This window comes from Myotis daubentonii, chromosome 13, assembly GCF_963259705.1.
Source record: "Myotis daubentonii chromosome 13, mMyoDau2.1, whole genome shotgun sequence".
NCBI lineage: Eukaryota > Metazoa > Chordata > Mammalia > Chiroptera > Vespertilionidae > Myotis > Myotis daubentonii.
The window spans coordinates 36,325,062-36,343,101 of record NC_081852.1 but is presented as its reverse complement, the minus strand read 5'-3'; the positions used below and the strand labels follow the sequence as shown (position 1 = coordinate 36,343,101).

Sequence of the window (18,040 nt, the reverse complement as noted above, 5' to 3'; positions counted from 1 at the left end):
GCTGTTATTCTGAAATCAGCTGTTATTTATTGGCTTTACTCTTACCTTGGCGGATGTCAAGGCGTATCTGGTTGGGTGCTTGCTGTATTGGCTTGACCGATTTCCTATTAGTCATAAGCTTTGACCTGTTTGTCTCCTTGACCCCTTCACCCCACTCCCCCACGTGTCAGTTACATGCAGTGGTTCTCAACCTTGGCTGCACATTAGAATCACCTGGGAATCTTTTTAAAATCCTGATTTCTGGGCCTCATCCTCCGGAAATTCTGTTTCTTTGTTATGGGGTGGGGCCACAACATTAGTAACAAAGAAACAGAATTTCCGGAGGATGAGGCCCAGAAATCAGGATTTTAAAAAGATTCCCAAGTGAATCTAACGTGCAGCCAAGGTTGAGAACCACTGGTTACATGGTTACTTCATTTTCTTGCTTTATAGCCTTTAATTTTTTTTTTTAAATCCTCAACTGAGGATATATTTCTATTGACTTTTTAGAGAGAGAGGAAGAATGAGAGTGAGAGAGAAACATAGATTGGTTGCCTCCTGTATGCACCCTTACCGTGAATCAAACCTGCAACCTGTTGGTGTACAACCTTTTAGTGTACGGATGATGTTCAATGAACTGAGCCACCTGGTCAGGGCTAGCCTTTAATTTTTATCTCCTCAATAACTTATATCATCAAGGTCATGGTCACCCATTATTTCATATGCTGTGACCTTCAGTGGATGTCTGGCTTTTGATGCACTGGCTCTTTTTTTATGAAACAGTTACTGTTTCATAATTATACCAAGAGTATATTATTGGTATGAGACCTTATTAAAATATGCCATTTTTGAAACATATTTCTATGTGTGTGTGTGTGTGTGTGTGTGTGTGTGTGTGTAGATATATATATATATATATATCTACACACACACATCTCTTTACTATTTTGGCAACATTTTAAAGTTCGAAATGATTTCAGAATAAACACAAAAATTCACACACAAAAACTAAATTGATTTGACTTTTCTTCATTGACTTGGTTAATTAATTACTTGCCTAATATTTGACTAAGTCATATAATTTTACCCTTCTAACTAAGATTTGATTTCTGAATAACTCCCTCATTATGAGGAGGTTATTTGTTATATTTTTTATTATGTGCTATCTGCTATGGGTCCATATGATGATGTCCTGAGAGATTCTGATGTACTTTGGTCCTTTAATTCAGTGTTATTTCATTTGATTCTGAATTAGTGGGATATAGTGAAAAGAGTTGCAATAAATAGAGTATGCTAGTGATGCAAAAAGAAATCAGACTCAAGAAGAAGTATGTAACATGTACCTGTGCCACTCAGTAACTTAAGTGAATCACATACTGTTGTCAACTTTTTTCTGTTGTTTCCTGAGAATCCCACGTTAGATTAGTTTTGCAGAGGAGGACCTGCTGTCCTATCTGGGCTACTGATTCACCCCACAGAGCCCTTCCTGGCCCATCCCTCAGTCTGCATTGCTATATTAGAACACAGTTTCCTGGCAACAGCAATATATCTGGCATGACTTAAACTAATGGACAGGTTTTTTTTGGCATATTTGATGATGCTAAGCAAGTGGAATAAATGTCAATATAGATTGGTAGATGAAGATTTTGAAAATTTGTAGTGTATTTAGTGCATGGAAGGGACCAGAAACATAATATGGTAAGTATGCTGGCTGGATTAATGGCACAGTTTGTCAGCTGCACACTTACATAAGACCATATTATGATTAGAAAAATTTTTAAATTAATATTTGAAGGGCTTGGGGTTTATTTATTATGATTTTTTTTTGAGTAGCTGTGTTTGGAAATTTTAATTTTGTAAACTATGTTAGCATAACATAGCTGCACAGTTAGCCTTGAAAATGGCTGTTTGTTTTTAAAATATTGTGCTGTTTACTTTGACTTGGCATTGGTGGGAATAGTTTCTAAGGAAAATAGTTTGTAACCCATGTTATAAATAATTTTCAGGTTTTTAAATTATTTATTTCAAAGCATTCACTCTTTATTATTTTGGGCTCAGAATTTGAGAACAGACTTTCCCTAGTATTTTCTTTTTATCACCACAGTTGTATTTTTCATGCAGTGAGTGCATTTCTGAAACTAATACCTGTGATATTTTTAATAAATTGAATAAATTTAGGTTGACAAAGAAAGTTCACTAATTTTAAAAGATCCTTAATAAATCCTTTATAGTGAAGATCTGAGGGAGTGATAGGGGCTGGGAGGACGGGGCAAAGGGGGGGGAATGGGAGATATCTGTAATACTATCAACAATAAAAAATATTTTTAAAAAAGAAATCCCTTAGGGGGGTAAGAGATCAACCAAAGGACTTGTATGCATGCATATAAGCATAACCAATGGACATAAGACACAGGGGGATAGGGGAGGCTAGGGGACTGTCTAGGGCGGGGGAAAAAATAGACACATATGTAATACCCTTTGTAATACTTTAAGCAATAAAAAAAGAGAAAGAAATCCTTTAGTAAAATGAAGAAAGCTTCCTTAATTTTGATAAGTCTTTTTCTCTGTTTTATTCAGGGGTTTTTAATATTGGGCAGTCTTTTGATAATTACTTTATATCGCTTCACTTAATAGTGTTTTTAGATTCATACTTGCGGTTAACATGTATCAATAGATTGTTTATGTTGCTGAGTAGTATTCCATTGTATGAATTCATCTATTTACCTATTGATGGACATTTGAGTGGGTTATAATTTTTGTCTATTATGAATATAACTTCTGTGAACATTATTGTACAAGTCTCTTTGTGGAATATGTTTTCATTTATTTTAGACTAGAGGCCCAGTGCATGGAATTCGTGCACAGGTAGGGTCCCTAGTGGGACCAGCTGGGGGGAGGGGCTGCAGGTGGTTGGCTGGCTGGCCCCGCCCCCTGGTCAAACTCCCAGTCAAGGGGACAAGTTTCATATTAGGCTTTTATTATATAGGAGGTACACTTAGAAGTGTATCACTAAAGGGGTTATATAATTAAACATGCTCATCAGCAATGTATGCCTTGCTCCAATATGCTCCAACCATTTGACAACAATTGCTATTGTCAGTCTTTTCACTATCAGCATTCTAGTGGGTGTAATGTGGTGTCTCGTGGCTGCCTGTGATTTCCTTGATGATAATGATGTTGAACATTTTTTTCATGTATGTACTTATTGGCTTTTCTTATAAAGTATCTAGCTCAGTCTTTTGCTGTTTTAAAAATTGGGCTGTGTGACTTTTTTATTCTTGACTTTTTATGCTTTTTAATTCTTGAACTATAGTACATAGTTCTTTATGTATTCTAGAAAGAAGTCCTTTGTCATATATGTATTATGAATATTTTGCAGTTGGTGGTTACCTTTTTATTTTCTTAACTGTATCTTTAAAAGGCAGAAGTTTTTATTTTGATGAAGTCTGATTTATTAGTTTTTTCCTCTTATTCCTATGCTTTGCCTACTTCATGGTCACAAAGACATTCTGTAATTTCCTGCTTTATAGTTTTAGTTTTTACAGTTAGTTCTCTGTGAAATCAGGATTTATTCTTTCCATATGGATATCTATTTGTTCCTGCCCAATTTGTTGAAAAAGACTATCCTTATTCCCACTGAATTATTTTGGCACCTCGGTACATCAGTTGACCATATATGCTTATGTCTATTTCTGGTCTCTGTTCTGCTTCATTGTTCTATTCATGTGCCCTTAACACCAGTACTGCATTTTGTTGAGGATTTTTGCATAGATGTGTTCTAAGTGATATAGGTCTGTAGTGTTCTTCTATTGTCCTTGTCTGTTGTTTTTTTTTGTTTGTTTGGGTTTTTTTTGTTTGTTTGTTTTTTACATTCTTTGTTGTTTAAAGTATTACATAAGTCTCCTTTTCCCCCCATTGACCTCTCCCTGGCCGCCCCCACTCCCCAGCACATGCCCTCACTCCCCTATTATCTGTATCCATTGGTTATGCTCATATGCATGCATACAAGTCCTTTGGTTGATCTCTTACCCCCTCACCCCCCATCTTCCCTCATAGGTTGGGCAGTCTGTTCGATGCTTCTATGTTTGTCTGGTTTTTGTATTGAGTTCATGTTGGTATATTCTGTTCCATCTGTTTATCTATCTGTGTCTTTGTATTTAAAATGCATCTGTTGTAGGTAGTATGTGGTTGGGTACTGCTTTTTTATGTATTCTGAGTCTCTGCCTTTTAATTGCAATGTTTAGTCTATTTACTGTAATTATTGATATGGTCAGTGTTTAGTCTGTTTACTATAATTATTGATATGGTTAGTTTTACCATTTTATTGTTTCCTAAATGTCCCATCCTTGAAGCACTTTTGAATCTTTTATCTTCTTTTCTCCCTTCTCTTCGTTTAATTGAATATATTTCAGTATCACATTTTAATTTCTGTGTCAAGTTTTCAATTATACCTCTTAACCACTTTGCATTATTGTTTTTGTAGTTTCCCTGCAGAATTCAATATTCATCCTTAATAGAAAGGGTTTTTGAATTAATATTTTATTTCATCATATAAAAATATGAAACCTACAATATGGTTACAACTGACACTCCCCCCAACCATTGCACTGTTGTCTTCATGTATTTTATATCTGTATGTTACAAACTCTACAATACAGTATTATACTTTTAATGTAGCATATATAAAGTATGTGTGTATACGTATAGAATGCTTGATAAAGTGGATCTAGTAACTGTATCTTAAAGAAATTAAGAGAAATCTTTCATGTTTACCTGCACATTTACTATTTCCAACATTCTTCATTCTTTTCTGTAGATTAAAACTTCCATCTGGTATTACTTCTTTCCAGCTTATAGAGCTTTCTTTAGCATTCATTGCAGTGTAGGTCTATAGGCAACAGATTCCATTTTCATTTGTATGAAGATTCTTTATTTTCCCTTTATTATTGAAATATGTATTTTTCTATATGAGAATTCTGGGTTAACATTTTCCCCATCTATTCAGCTCTTTAAAGATTTTTATTTTCTCCTGGCCATCTGTTTTTGACGAGATGTCTGCCATCATTCTTCTTCTTGTTCTTACAGTGTAATATACCTTTTGTTCCCTAGCTACTTCTAAGATTATTTTTGTTATTATCTTTGGTTGTCATGGTTAGGTGAAGTTTTCTTGTGGTTAACTGAGTTCCCTCCTTTGATGTATTACTATTTTTGTTCAGCTTTGGAAATGTCTAGGCTGTGTTTCTTTACATATGTTTTTCTGCCCCATTCTCTGTACTCTTTTTCAGCATGTAAATTAGAACACTGGATACTCCCCAAGAGGTCATTGAAGCTCTTTTTAAAAACATTCTTTTTCTCTCTGTGCTTCAGCCTGGATTCTTTATATTGACATACCTTGAAGTTCACGCATCCTTTTTCACTATTATGTCCAATCTGTTATTAATCTAATCTGTCCTTTAAAAAGATTTTATGTTGTAGTTTTCAGTTTTAGAATTTCCATTTGGTTTTTTCTTTTGTTTCTATATTTCTCCTGAAATTTTGTTTCTTTACCCCTTATATCTAGCTTTCTCTGTGGATTCTTTAATATATTTAGCATTTATATTTTAAAGTCTTCTAATTCCATTTTTTGGGTTATTTGTAGATGTTTCTGTGGATTGCTTTGTCTTTGACTATGGTGTTATATTTTCCACTTGCCTTACATATCTCTGAATTTTTAATTGTATGCTGACATTGTGGATGCTACATTGTAAAGATTTGGGATTCTGTTATGTTCCCCGAGAGGAGAGTTGTGTTTTCTTCAGGCAAACAGCTAAAATAATGGCACATCAGCCTGGATATTTTGTAGGCTCATTTTTATGCTTTGCAGTTTCCATTTTGTCTATTATTTCCCAGGAAATACTATTATTCTCTAGTCAAGATAAGTGGTCTTTATTTCTTAAGCCATGGTTTCAAAGGAAAGTCTGAGGCCTTTACCAGGCCCCCGAAACCTGGCATGTCTTGATTAAACTCCTGTGAGATGGGCAGCTGTTGGAATATAGCAGCTTTCTAAAAACTCACCTGTTGTCCTGTGCTGCCCCCCTTCCCCCCAACACACACCCAACACACGTGTCCTTGGGTTTTATAGTTTTGAGTGTAGCCAACAAGTGTAGAATTTATTTGCAAATTTGGGAATTCACCCTCTATCACTTCCTCATTTGGGGGATTTTATGACTCATTTTGCAGCTACCGTGGCAGAACCCTTTTCTGACCAATAAGACTGTAGCTTGCTGCTTGAATTCCATCTGCCATGGCACAGACTTGGTCGTGCCCATGGATAAGCTGCATTGATGTAAATTGTCATCCACTGTGGTTCCTTCATTTAAGGGCTGTGGATCGTCTACTTTCTGCCTGCTTTTGGTTGTTTTCTAGTGCCTTCAAAGTTAATTTTTATATTTGTTCACAGTTTATAATTGTTACTGCATGGAGGTCAACTCTGTCATCATGAAGACAATCTTTCTCCTTTTAAAAATATGTTCTTATTGATTTTTTTTTAAGAGAGAGAGGAAGGGAGAGGGATAAAGAGATAGAAACATCAATGATGAGAATTATAGATCAGCTGCCTCCTGCAGACCCCACCCTGGGGATTGAGCCCACAACCCAGGCATGTGCCCTGACTGGAAATTGAACCATGACCTTCCGTGTTATAGGTCTGTGCTCAACCACTGAACCATGCTGGCCTGGCAAAGACAATCTCTCACCTTATTTTCATTTGGAGTTTAAAAATATCTTCAAGTCATGTCTAATGGGTGAAACTATTATTACTGACGAATCAAGTATTATTTAAACACAAGCCAATACTTAGTATTTCTGAAAAGAAATATAAGATATTAAGGAACACTCTAAGATAGGAAAATTGGTAATCTCTCTAATTTAGGCACAGGTTGATGTTCAATAATCACATGAATTAAAGTTTAACATACTTAGCATATTTATTTAAAACTGCCAGTGTAAGCACTGGAAATAATTTTCAAGTAACCACTTCAGCATTCCTAACGCCTGCTGCCAATTTCTGACCCATATAAATGACCTTTAAGAAAGGAGATCTCACTTTTGAAGTTTATTATCTGCCCCTCATGCATTTTGGTTACTAAAATTGGCTAGATAAGTTAGTGCAGTTCTCATAGTCTAAGACCGGAGAGAAATTAGGCCAACCTAAAATATATCATGTTCCAGGTAAGTAAAAATGTAGTTAGAAACTGAAATTAGCACCCTCAGCATTGCGACTGTTTTGCTTCTGTCTGCGGATGCTCACCATGGTGAAGTGTACCGTCATTATGAGATCGGTAGGAAAGGGTGAACATTTAAGGAGGTCAGAAACAATTTTTTTTACTCTGTCAGCAGAGCTATGTTAAATAATAACAGCATTTCCCTGTTCCACATTTTCCCTGTATATAATGTTTCTTTTAAACAGCTTTGAAGTATTGCCTAATCAGCAAGGGATTTTTGTTTGAAATAAATTTTTTAAAAAGTCTTTACAAAAATATGTGGTCATTGTATATGAAAAGAAGAATATACTATCAAAGAAAAAGGAAGAAAATGAAGTGAACCCAAGTCCCTCAAAGCGGTACAATCACTTTGGGAGGCATATATTCTTTTAGTTATTCTTCTTGTTTTAGTTTATAAAAATGGATCATACTATATGTATTTTATAATATGATTTTTCCCCACTTAGTTCAAGCACTTCTATGTGTGTGTGAGTGTTTGTGCTTTTACGTTTGTTGTATGTGTAAACAAACTAGTTTTAAACTTATCCAGCTAAATATCTTAGAATATGCTGGGGCCAAGGATAATGAAAATTTTATCATTAACTGAAACCATATTTGCTTTGTTTAACTGTTGAGCATGAGAGAAACTTCTCTGTAGCTTCTACTTTACCAGACGTGGGAATGGGTGGCGTGCTTTGACTCTGTTTAGATGTAGGGGCAGTTTGCTTACAGGCACCTGGACATGATCTTCATCACGTCATTCATGATATAGGCTGGAAAAGCCCCCAAGGTGCGCTGCAAAACCATGCTTTGCTAATCAGCTATATATTTAGTCACTCAGCTCAGAGTGTCATTTGAAACACCAAAGCCTTCTATTTAATCAAACTCTCATTGCTCTCCTTGTACTTGGCGTTGAGCAAGGCAGCATTCCAAAATTTATGGTCTAGCCAGGAAGCAGCCGTTGAGCTAGGGAGGAATTATAGGTATCCTGAGAGTAATAAAGAAGCGCATGTCATGCGAGTGTATGGCAGGTGTCTTGACATCAAACATCTGGGATGTTTGAGGGAAGTCTCTTGGAGAAAAGGATGTTTAAATTGACACCTACATGAGGAGTAAGATTTTAGGTAGGAAAATGGGACAGAAAAAGTCAGGGGGAGGCACTGTCAGAGGCGGAAGCCAGCACTCATTCAGTTGCCTCTGTTCATGACAATTTTCCTTCGCAGTTACTTTTGGAACATTGGGGTGCTTTTTCCCATAATCTTCCATGTAAGAGACATGATACGACTGGGCTTACCAGTTCTGTGAATCCTCATAAACTCAGAGTGTTTCTTTGAATGTTAATAACTTTGAATAAACCAAGACTGAACAAACGCATCACTTCAGTGTCTTAGTCAAAAGGCCGTGCAGACTAGGTGCTTATGGGAACGGCACCCCCGGGTGCGGGCTGCCTGCTAAATGGTCATGTTATCCCCGGAATTTTTATGGTGGGATGTAGCACCTTTCTCTTTGTTCCTTTAGTATCTCACAGGTTTCCTGTGGAGACCAGGCGACTATCTAGGTCAGGGATTAGCAAACTACAGCTGGAAGGCAAAATCTGGCCCAGACCTGTTTTTATAAATACAGCTTTCAGGGCACACGGTCATGTGCATTTATTTACATAATACCTGGGGCTGCTTTTGCACGATAATGACAGAGTTGAGTAGTTACAAAAAATACCATATGCCCTGCAAAACCTAAAATACTCTGTTCCTTTACAGAAAACATCTGCTAACCACTAGTTTAGGCAAAATCTGTAACCAAATGCCTCCCGTAATTCCTCTGTTTTGGTTGGTGTTTCTTCTCATATTTTCCACAGCCAGTGTGCTGTGTGTCATCTCTGTTGTCTGATTTTTCTTTCTTCCTTCCTTCTCACCAGTTATCCCAGGCTGTGCTAGTAAGTCAGTGGGGCTGACGCCTCTCAGCGCATCACACCGCATGCATGGCTGCGGGTATTTGTTCTCCGTTCTTTCCCATTCCTCTCGCTTCTCAGTGGCCTAGAGGAGAAAAAGCACTGAGCTCGACTCCACTAGAAGAACTGGGTTTGAAGTCGAGTCCTGCCACTTAGAAAGCAAGCTTAGGCATGTCACTGTCCTTCTCTGACCCTCAGGTTCTTTTTCTAAAAATGGGGAGAATACTGCAGCTGCCTTGCCCACAGCAGGATTGTTGTAAGGACCTCGGCATGTAAATGCCACGTATCTGTCATTTGTCTTTTCTGTGAATCTGGTGGTGAATGGTGACCGACTCCCTTCACTGACGTGGAATTGTGACAAAGCCAATTTTGCTTTTAAATTTATTGGGGAATACGTCTTTTGTTTTTTATTTTGAAGTTTTTGCTCAGGTAACACTAAAGAAATGATTCTTACTAATACAACTTGAATAAGAAAGCATGAAATTTAAATTAGCTGCTTTAAAATAGAGCACAAAATCAATATTACTGAATGAGAGCCCTTTTAAATGTAGTTTTAAAACCAGAAGCACTGCATTTTTGAGAGGAAAGGGAAAATCAAATGATAAGTCTAGAAAATAGTCATTTCTATTCCTGGATCACTCTCCCAGGCCCTGCCTTTGAGCCTTCCTCTTCCTTCCCCTCCTCTCTCAGAAGGACATGTGGACACGTCGGGGATTCCTCACTTCCCCTCTGTATTAGTCATCTGTTTCTGCAGAGCAGCAGCACTGCACACGCCCAGCTTACTCGTGCACAGGCTACCTCCCGGTTCCTGCGGTCCCGAGCCTGGTCGTGGCTTAGTAGGTGCTTTGTAAGGCTGCAGTCAGAGGTTCATCAGGCTTTTGTCTTTTCTGAGGCTCGACTGGGCAAGGGTTTGCTTCTAAGCTCATCTGATGGTTGTCAGCTTCTTGTGGGCTCTCGGGCTGAGGGTCTCAGTTACTTGTTAACTCTCAGCTGGAAGTTGTCCTCACGTGGCTCTCACTCTAGGCAGCTCCCCACGTGGCCCCTGGCTTCTTCATAGTCAGCAAGGGATGAGATCTTGCAGCAGCACGACATTACAATAGTATGTGATATAACCACATGGATTCCATCATTTTTACCTTATTCTACCGGCCAGAAGCAAATCACAGGCCCCACCCCAACTCAAGGGGATATATCGTAAGAGACAGGGGCCCTGAGGGCCATTCTAGGAAGAGCCAGCCACATCTGAGGCTGGCAGGAATATGGCTTCTCTTCCCCTTTAGTCTCCGCTCTGTGCATTCTCCTACTTAACCAGGAGCACGTTTTCTATCCCTTCTGCCTTCTTCCCTCCTTCTGACCTTCGGAGAATTCAACAACCCTGGGTGACTTTTCGTTTTGGCTGTAGAAATGCAAGAAAAAGATATCAGAAACTCTGCCTTGATGACAACTCCCTTGCTACCAGGCCCTCCCCTGACAGCTGGTATTGTGAGTGTGTGACAGCTTCCCTAGCAGGTGCTTCTAAGTCATAATGTGGCTTATGCTCTTTCCCTTTGCGGAGGAGACACTGTTGTTCAGTGGTTGAGAGCAAGGACTGAGGCCACACCGCCTGGTGTGAATCTCAGCTGTGCCCTTTCTATCTGAGGAATCTCGAGTAAGAGAATTCATTTTGTGTCTATATGGCTGGTATTTACATTTTTTATTTTTCCACCGGCCAACAAGCTGGTGCCACTCTCACTCAAGATGCATATGCAGTTATAGGGGCAGTTTGCGCTTTATTGCGAAGTACAACTACCTCAAGCCATTTCTGGTCTCCTGGTGGAGTGGGCAGGAACACATTTGAGTTTAGGAGGCTAGCTCTTCTTTTATTGACATCATCATCACCTGGTACTTGCTTTGCCTCCTAAGGATGAGGATAGTGTGCTTCTTTCAGTATCAATAACGTTTAATAAGCACTTACTGTTTGCTGTGAGCTGTCTTAAATTGTTTGCAGGCATTATGTCTTTTAACCCGTATATCAGTATTAAGTTGTAGTACTACTATTTCTCCCATTCTGAAGATGAAGAAACTGAGGCTTAATAAATTAAACAACATGCTCAAGGTGTTCGGGGCAGACTGAGGAATGCAGTTCTGTGTGATTGCAGAACACATTCTCTCCATGCCCGCAGGGCACTGCCTTCCATAGCGGCAGCCCAAACCCGCCGAGTGAGCTAACTCCTCAGGAGACAAGAGCCCAAGAATCCAAAGCCATCATGTCTGGTGGGTGCAGGAGCTTTTGTCACTTCTGCAGCCCTAGTGCAGATGCCATCCTCCAGCCTCTTCGCCTGAAATGCTCTTGCTTTTGATGCCCACCCATCTCCTTACCCTTGGGGGAACAGTCTTGGCCTCGCCCTAGAGGAGAGACCACCCATCCAAAAAAGAGTGTATTCTTTTTAGCCAGGTTTTTGTGTGACTGTTGTGGATCTCAACATTGTATATGAAGCATGACTAAGAAGTACTGGGCTTTTAATAATCCCACCCAGGACTTGTACATTCAGATCATTCCCTTTAAATGCGTCAGCTAAGTTAATTGCTTACATTCTGTTGAAGCTGCCATTGCACTGCATTTTTAAAAAATGAACGTCATCTCAACCACCATATGACCTTGTCCCTACCTCTAGGACTTCTGCCAGATGGTTAGTTCATTCAAGTCCGGTGTTGAAGTCACTTTGTAATTTTTTTGAATACCATTGTGGTGGGAAATTACCATCTTTGAGGATGAACTTGATTCCTTGAGCCTATTAAAATATTTTCTACTTTCATCCACACAGTATAGTAGAAAATAAAGTGGTTTTGTTTAGAATTCAGGAGTGACTAACCTGTAATGAGACAGATTTTCTTGAGGGCAATAACTGTACACTGGCTTTGAAGGGAAAAGAAGAGTACTCAGCTTATTCTGAGCATCAGCATCATTGGAGTGAGTTCTAAAGAGGATGACTTTGAAGAAGTCAACGAACACTTTATTTTCTTTTTTTTCAATAAAAAAATAATACTTTTTATTAGAATAGTGTGGCATCATTTTCAAAATGAACTTCTTTTTAGATAGAAAGTTCTGTTTAAATGTTTGGTATTGCCTCACCTGTGTCTTTTTTAAAAACAAAAACATAGCTGACAAATCCGTACTGTTGCTGAGACTTGAATGTGAAGCTAGCCTGGGTCATAGGTGCTTGCCATTCTCAGTGCGGCTTTCATCTCCCACAGATGCCTGCTGAGTTCTTGGCATACGGTGTACAGCAGAAGAATTAGCACTGAGGGAAATGATTCAGTTCTTTCAGGAATTTATAATAAAAAACACTCAGTACTTGTGAGAAGAATGCTAACATATGCATAGCTAGAGCTTTCTGTTTCCACATTAGTGAAGACTATCAACTAAGATGGGGATTTTTATTTAACACTTCAGAACAACATAGAAAAGTTTTATATTGTTGTCAAAAGCATGATTTGAACCTCTCTCTAAAATGGTCACATAGGGACAGAGTCTGAATTTAATGGGCTGTATACCATAATTGCAATGGTTACCATGAATTTTATAGACTGTCTTACTTGGACTAGTAAAAATAATAATTGCAGTTACATTTTGGGAACATACCAGGTATTCTGTGATGGGCACTGTAATGCATCATCTCTAACCTAAAAAACTACTCTCTGAGGTATGTATTATTGTCCTTATTTTACAGACTTGGAAACGGAAGATTAGAAGGATTAAATTACCTGGCAAAGACCACACTGCATTTTAATAGCAGAGGTGGAATTCAAGCCTATTTATTTTAAACCTATAGCAAAGCCTTCTGCATTTCCCATCATTTAGAAGACATCCATGCCAAGTGACCAGGCATCCAAAGCTATAGCTCGTCATGAGCATGTTCCTTTCAGTGCTGGGTGTATCTTACGAGCCTTTGACTCCTCAGGCCTTCCCTGCTGTTTTTATTGACGTTGGCAAGTTCTTTCTTTGTTTCTAGGACACTCTGGATTTATGTGGTGTTTGCTTCATTCTCTGCCTTCTTTTTGTTACATGCACAAACACACACACCCTAATGGTTTGGATAACTTGAGGTTTCTGTCTCTTCTATAACTGAAGCGACACTGTCTCCCATGGAACATCAGTGTATGGAGCCATTGTACAATCATTATTAATCTTTCTGAAGGACTTAACACTGAGGCTTCAGGCGAGGAAAGGTGGTAGGTTTTTATTTTATGTGTTGTCTACTTGGAGCCAAATGTTCTTCATATAAAACGAGTGATAGTTGCATCCTGCCTGGTAGGAGTTGAGTGTCTTCCTTTGGTTCTCTTCGGTGAAGGGAAAGACAACAGCACTTCTATCCCTAGGTTGTAGACCCTATAATGTTATGCAATTAAAAAAGTAAAATATTCTGAATGATTTCCTCTTGGAAAAAGGAAGGCACTTTGCTGGGCATATTCCATTATTTCATGAGTTATAAACCTCCAGTGCTTGAGTGGGACATATGGACAGAGTAGCAAGTCTGTTCATTGGGCATTGGGCGTTCCTGGTGCTGGGATAATGTCCTTGTTGGATCAAAGCATGCCTGACTCTGGCAGATGTTATCATTCATCCACACAGTATCATAGGGGGCATTTGATCCATTTTCAGAAATGAAGAAATTGAGGCTGGGAAAAGATGAAATTATTTTCCCAAGGCTACTTAGTGGTAGGGCTTTAAATCAAGGTTTTACCAGTGCATTGTCCTTTGGTGGTTTGGATTGCCTAATTATTCACCTTTCCTATTCTTTAAGTTTTCAACAATTCGAGAAACAGAGCAAGGACCCAAATGGGAATCAACACAGACAGTAATGTCATTACTGATAAAGCAGAATTAGATAGCACAGTTCAGTTACTTTCTCTCTAAAACATGCATTGGACCCAGCAACCCTGACAGCCGGGACAGATTGCTGCTGGCCCTCTCGGGAGCAGGCAGCCCTTGTCCTGCTTACTGTGTGGAGGTGAGCTGGCTCCAGGGGGCCCTTGCTGCCTCGCTGGGTGCAGTGGCCAAGCACTAAGCCAGTTGTTTTCCTAGTCCTCTCAGGAAATTAGTCACTCGCTTTTGAGAAGAAGGAAGGAAGGAAGGAGTTGGGGAGGAAAGACAGAAAGTGGGTTCCTTTAATACTGCTCCCACTCAGGAAACAGACTAAGAATCTCTTCCCAAAAACGTAAGAGTGGATATTTTAGGGGTTCTCCATTCCAAACCCCAACAGTAGAAATACTGCTCTTTAAATCTTTTTTCCTCCTGGGGTGATCGTTCTTCCTGATTTAGAAGAGCAAGGAAGAAACAAATGTGTCTTGGGTATAAAGAAAGGAAAAAACTAACATAGATACCAAGAAATAGTCTCTATGAGACATACAACTAATCAGATTCTTTCTCCTTGTGACAGGTGATGGAAATGTACTGGAACAATGGGAGAAGCCGGTAACTCATAGGAAGCCAAGATGACAAGAATTTTTTTAAATAATCCGTAAGTAAAGTTTTGTTAGCCTTTCAGAATTCCTTTGACTACCAGGTGAATTTTCTCTAAGAATCCATGGTAAAAGAATAGCACAATCAAATAATTTCAAAGTCTAAAGGAGCAAATATTTAAAAGTAAAAAGCAAAAGTACTTCAAAAACTTATGCTGGCATTTGAGAAATTATTCTTTCCTGGCAGAGTGTGTCATTTTAAGTTGTTGGGTACATTAGTTTTGTGGGTAGAGCATAAGTATTTAAAGGATTAAAAGAGGAATCCTTTTATAGTATATCTCTCAAATACACATTTTCTTAGTCCTGTTGGTGCTGTGGGCGCCATTTCTTTCCTCTACTTTGTGATTACATTTTGGAGGTAGATAATCAATAAACAGTGAATATGAATAAAACTGAGCTCTTTGCTACACCTTCCCCATATTCTTCTTTGTGTGTGTGATTTTTACACATTAGAAGCTACTAATGTTTGCTAACTATTAGGCAGTTTTATGTGGTCGATTTTGGTTTCATTATGATAATGATAATGTTAATACGTGGTCGCCTAGTGGAAAGATTATACATTTTTGAGTCAGACATTCATAGTCCTGACTCGTGCTCTGTGCTTTTAGTAGTTACTCAGTCTCTGAAAGTCGGTTGAGTCGTTGTGCATTAGATTTGATATGAGTCAATACCCAGGTGAAAGGCTTTGTGTCATAACTGGTACATCATAGAACCACAGTATTATATTTGTATCATGACTTACAGTTTACAAGCCTTTGTTTTGACTCAAAAGATGGACCAAGCTCAACTTCTTTAACTGCTACCAAGCAATGGTGGGTTAAGACCTGGCCCGCTGGAAGGAGAGAGGAGAGGGTTGTAGTGTTTGCTGGTTTCTATGGTGTAAATATTCCCATCGTGGCTGATTTCGACAAAAGTCACCACAAGCACAGTCGGGAAGTGATGTGCAGAAGCACACCGTTGCAGAGTTATCTACCAACCAGATCAAATAGTTTCAAATAACATCGAGAGCAAAGGTTATAGGAAATAGGAAGTGGCGAGTTTTGAGTGTTTATTATCTTTGTTTTTATATAGTTTATTTCAATTGTATATTTATATAATTTGACTTTTAGTGATGGCTGTGTTTAACAACTGGCTTGCCCCAAATCCTGAGAAGATGATGGTTGACTCTGGTGGGCTGGTATGAGCTGGCTCCAGCTGAGCCACAGTTTTCAGTGATCATCTCAGCCCTGGTGGTATGACTTTGGTTGGGTTGATAAAAGCAAGGTTTGGTTTTGAATCCTTGCTTGTCAACTCAGGTTGTCATGATCACAGAGCTTCTGGAATTGAAGATCAGTGCTGAGGCCAATTCATAAGTGAAGCCACTTACCTTAAGAGTGTGACTGGAGTTCTCAGTCAGTGCTGAGGCCAATTCATAAGGTAAGCCACTTTTTTTGAGTGTGACTGGAGTTCTCAGTCAGTGCTGAGGCCAATTCATAAGGTAAGCCACTTTTTTTAAGAGTGTGACTGGAGTTCTCAGTTTGTAACCAGCCCCTGGCACCCCTCCCCTCAAAGCTGTCGAGTGGCAGTGCTTGGGGATGTCAGTCTCTTTTGAACATCCTCCTCTCCCTTCCCTGTGCTCTCTCGCATCTCCCTTTCCTCCAGTAGTGACACAACAGGGCCTAGAAGCCGGGGTTCCTCCTGACTAACTTCCGTGTGAGGCTTTGCTTTTTGATTCAGAAATTAAGTTTTAATGAAAGTGAATTGTCTTCAGAGAGAGAGGAACAAAACTAAATCTGGCCGTTTAAAGTTCACAGGGGCTTGATTAAAATGCTAGGGAATAAAATAGAGGGAAGGAAGGGAACTGGATCAGGCCTCTCAGTGTTTCTTTTAGAAGCAGTTTCTTCGGTTTTCTGACTTGCCCTTTAGAAGGGAACAATTGAAGCCTGAAATTGCTAAGTAACAGCTATGATTGTAGTGGTTGTTTTTATTTCAAATCTCACCCACCTAGTTTTCAAAACACATTTTTTTTATTGAACCTTTCAAAAATGCCTTGGATATTTCAAGACACCCATTTATGTCAATTCTCTTATGTAATCTTAAAACATTTATTTTCCTTATTTCTTCCTAACTCAATAGGTATTTACAGTTCCTACTGAGTTGGGGATGGACTTGGATTATTGCAAAAGTAATTCTTGTTCATTTCAAGCGGAAACTCGTGAATAGAAATCTGAGAGACTTGCCTCTGGGTTAGGAAATACTGACCTCTGTCTTAATTGAGTTGAATAAGGGTATCTTTGGTAACTTGAAAAGTAAACATGGAGGTAATAATTAACAGAGAAATATTCTGATTTATAATTTCTCTTCCCAGAATGGACCTGATGCTATTTCCGAACACCCCCAGCATGGATGAATTTTTGGTTAGAGAACTGTTAGGTGTGTAGTCTTCAAATATGTAAATTTTACAGTCTAGCATTAGGTTTAAATCAACACACTCAATAGTGTGCTGGGTATTTGGGAATCTTGGTTGTGAGGGTGAATTTCAGTACAAATAAGACAGGTTTACTCCATTTTGAGAGTTGACAATCAAGCTTGAACATAGGAAGTTATAAGTTTAAAACAAATGTGGTTGATGTTCTAAGACATATACAAGCTGGGACAAAAGTAATTTTACAGTTGTGAGTATCTGAAACACAGTTATTATTATATAATTATGTATTAATTATTGCATTCTTTTTCATATGAACAATTGTAAACCTACTTTGGCCCCACCCTGTGTTAAATACTCTGGAAACAGACAGATGAGTGGGAGGGTTTCAGGAGCCGATGACATTTGAATTGGGTATGTAATGATTAATGCCTTTTAATTAAAATACCTTTTAAAATTAACAGTGCTAATTGGAAAGAACTTTAAAAATGTAAAAATTATCAATAGTAGAAAACTCATCAAAATTATCATTACCCAGAGAAACCATTATTGGTTTTTTTGGTGTGTTCTGCCATGTTCTCTCTATGCCTAGATTAGATACACACGATTTTTCTCCCTAAAATGGGTTGTTATATTGTTTAGAAACCTGATTTGATTGACAGTATACCGAGACCATGCCACATCAACAAATATTCATCTACATCATTTTTATTAGTGTGAGCTAGCATTCCATACATAGGTGGTTTGTAATGTGTTTAGCTCATTCCTTATTAGTGGACATTTCAGTTGTTTTACTTTTCCCTGTGATGGACATCTCTGTTTATGGGATAGTGGTGCACTTATCCAATTACTGTGCAGGGTCTTCGTGTCATTACTTCCCTTTCCCTTTCCTCCTTAGCATATATTTGCTATACATTTAATTTGTAACACATGCTAGACTTCTTTATTCTCCACTTGTATTTTTAG

General features: G+C 38.6%; 1 protein-coding gene and 1 pseudogene across 11 annotated transcripts in view; one reads left to right on the top strand and one right to left on the bottom strand.

The window, feature by feature from the left end:
• LOC132214655 (cold shock domain-containing protein E1-like) overlaps window positions 1-115 on the bottom strand; it is a 62,889-nt pseudogene extending 62,774 nt beyond the window's left edge.
• SGMS1 (sphingomyelin synthase 1) overlaps window positions 1-18,040 on the top strand; it is a 247,466-nt gene that overhangs the window by 144,343 nt on the left and 85,083 nt on the right. For 8 of the 11 annotated variants that reach the window (XM_059662719.1, XM_059662718.1, XM_059662722.1 and 5 more), the window contains one exon: window positions 14,589-14,669. The exons of 2 other annotated variants lie outside the window; for them this stretch is intronic. The gene's annotated coding sequence lies outside the window, so the exon portion shown is untranslated. Of the gene's footprint in view, window positions 1-14,588; window positions 14,670-17,469; window positions 17,489-18,040 lie in introns of those variants that run through there. One more of the 11 variants, XM_059662717.1, reaches the window with a different exon arrangement.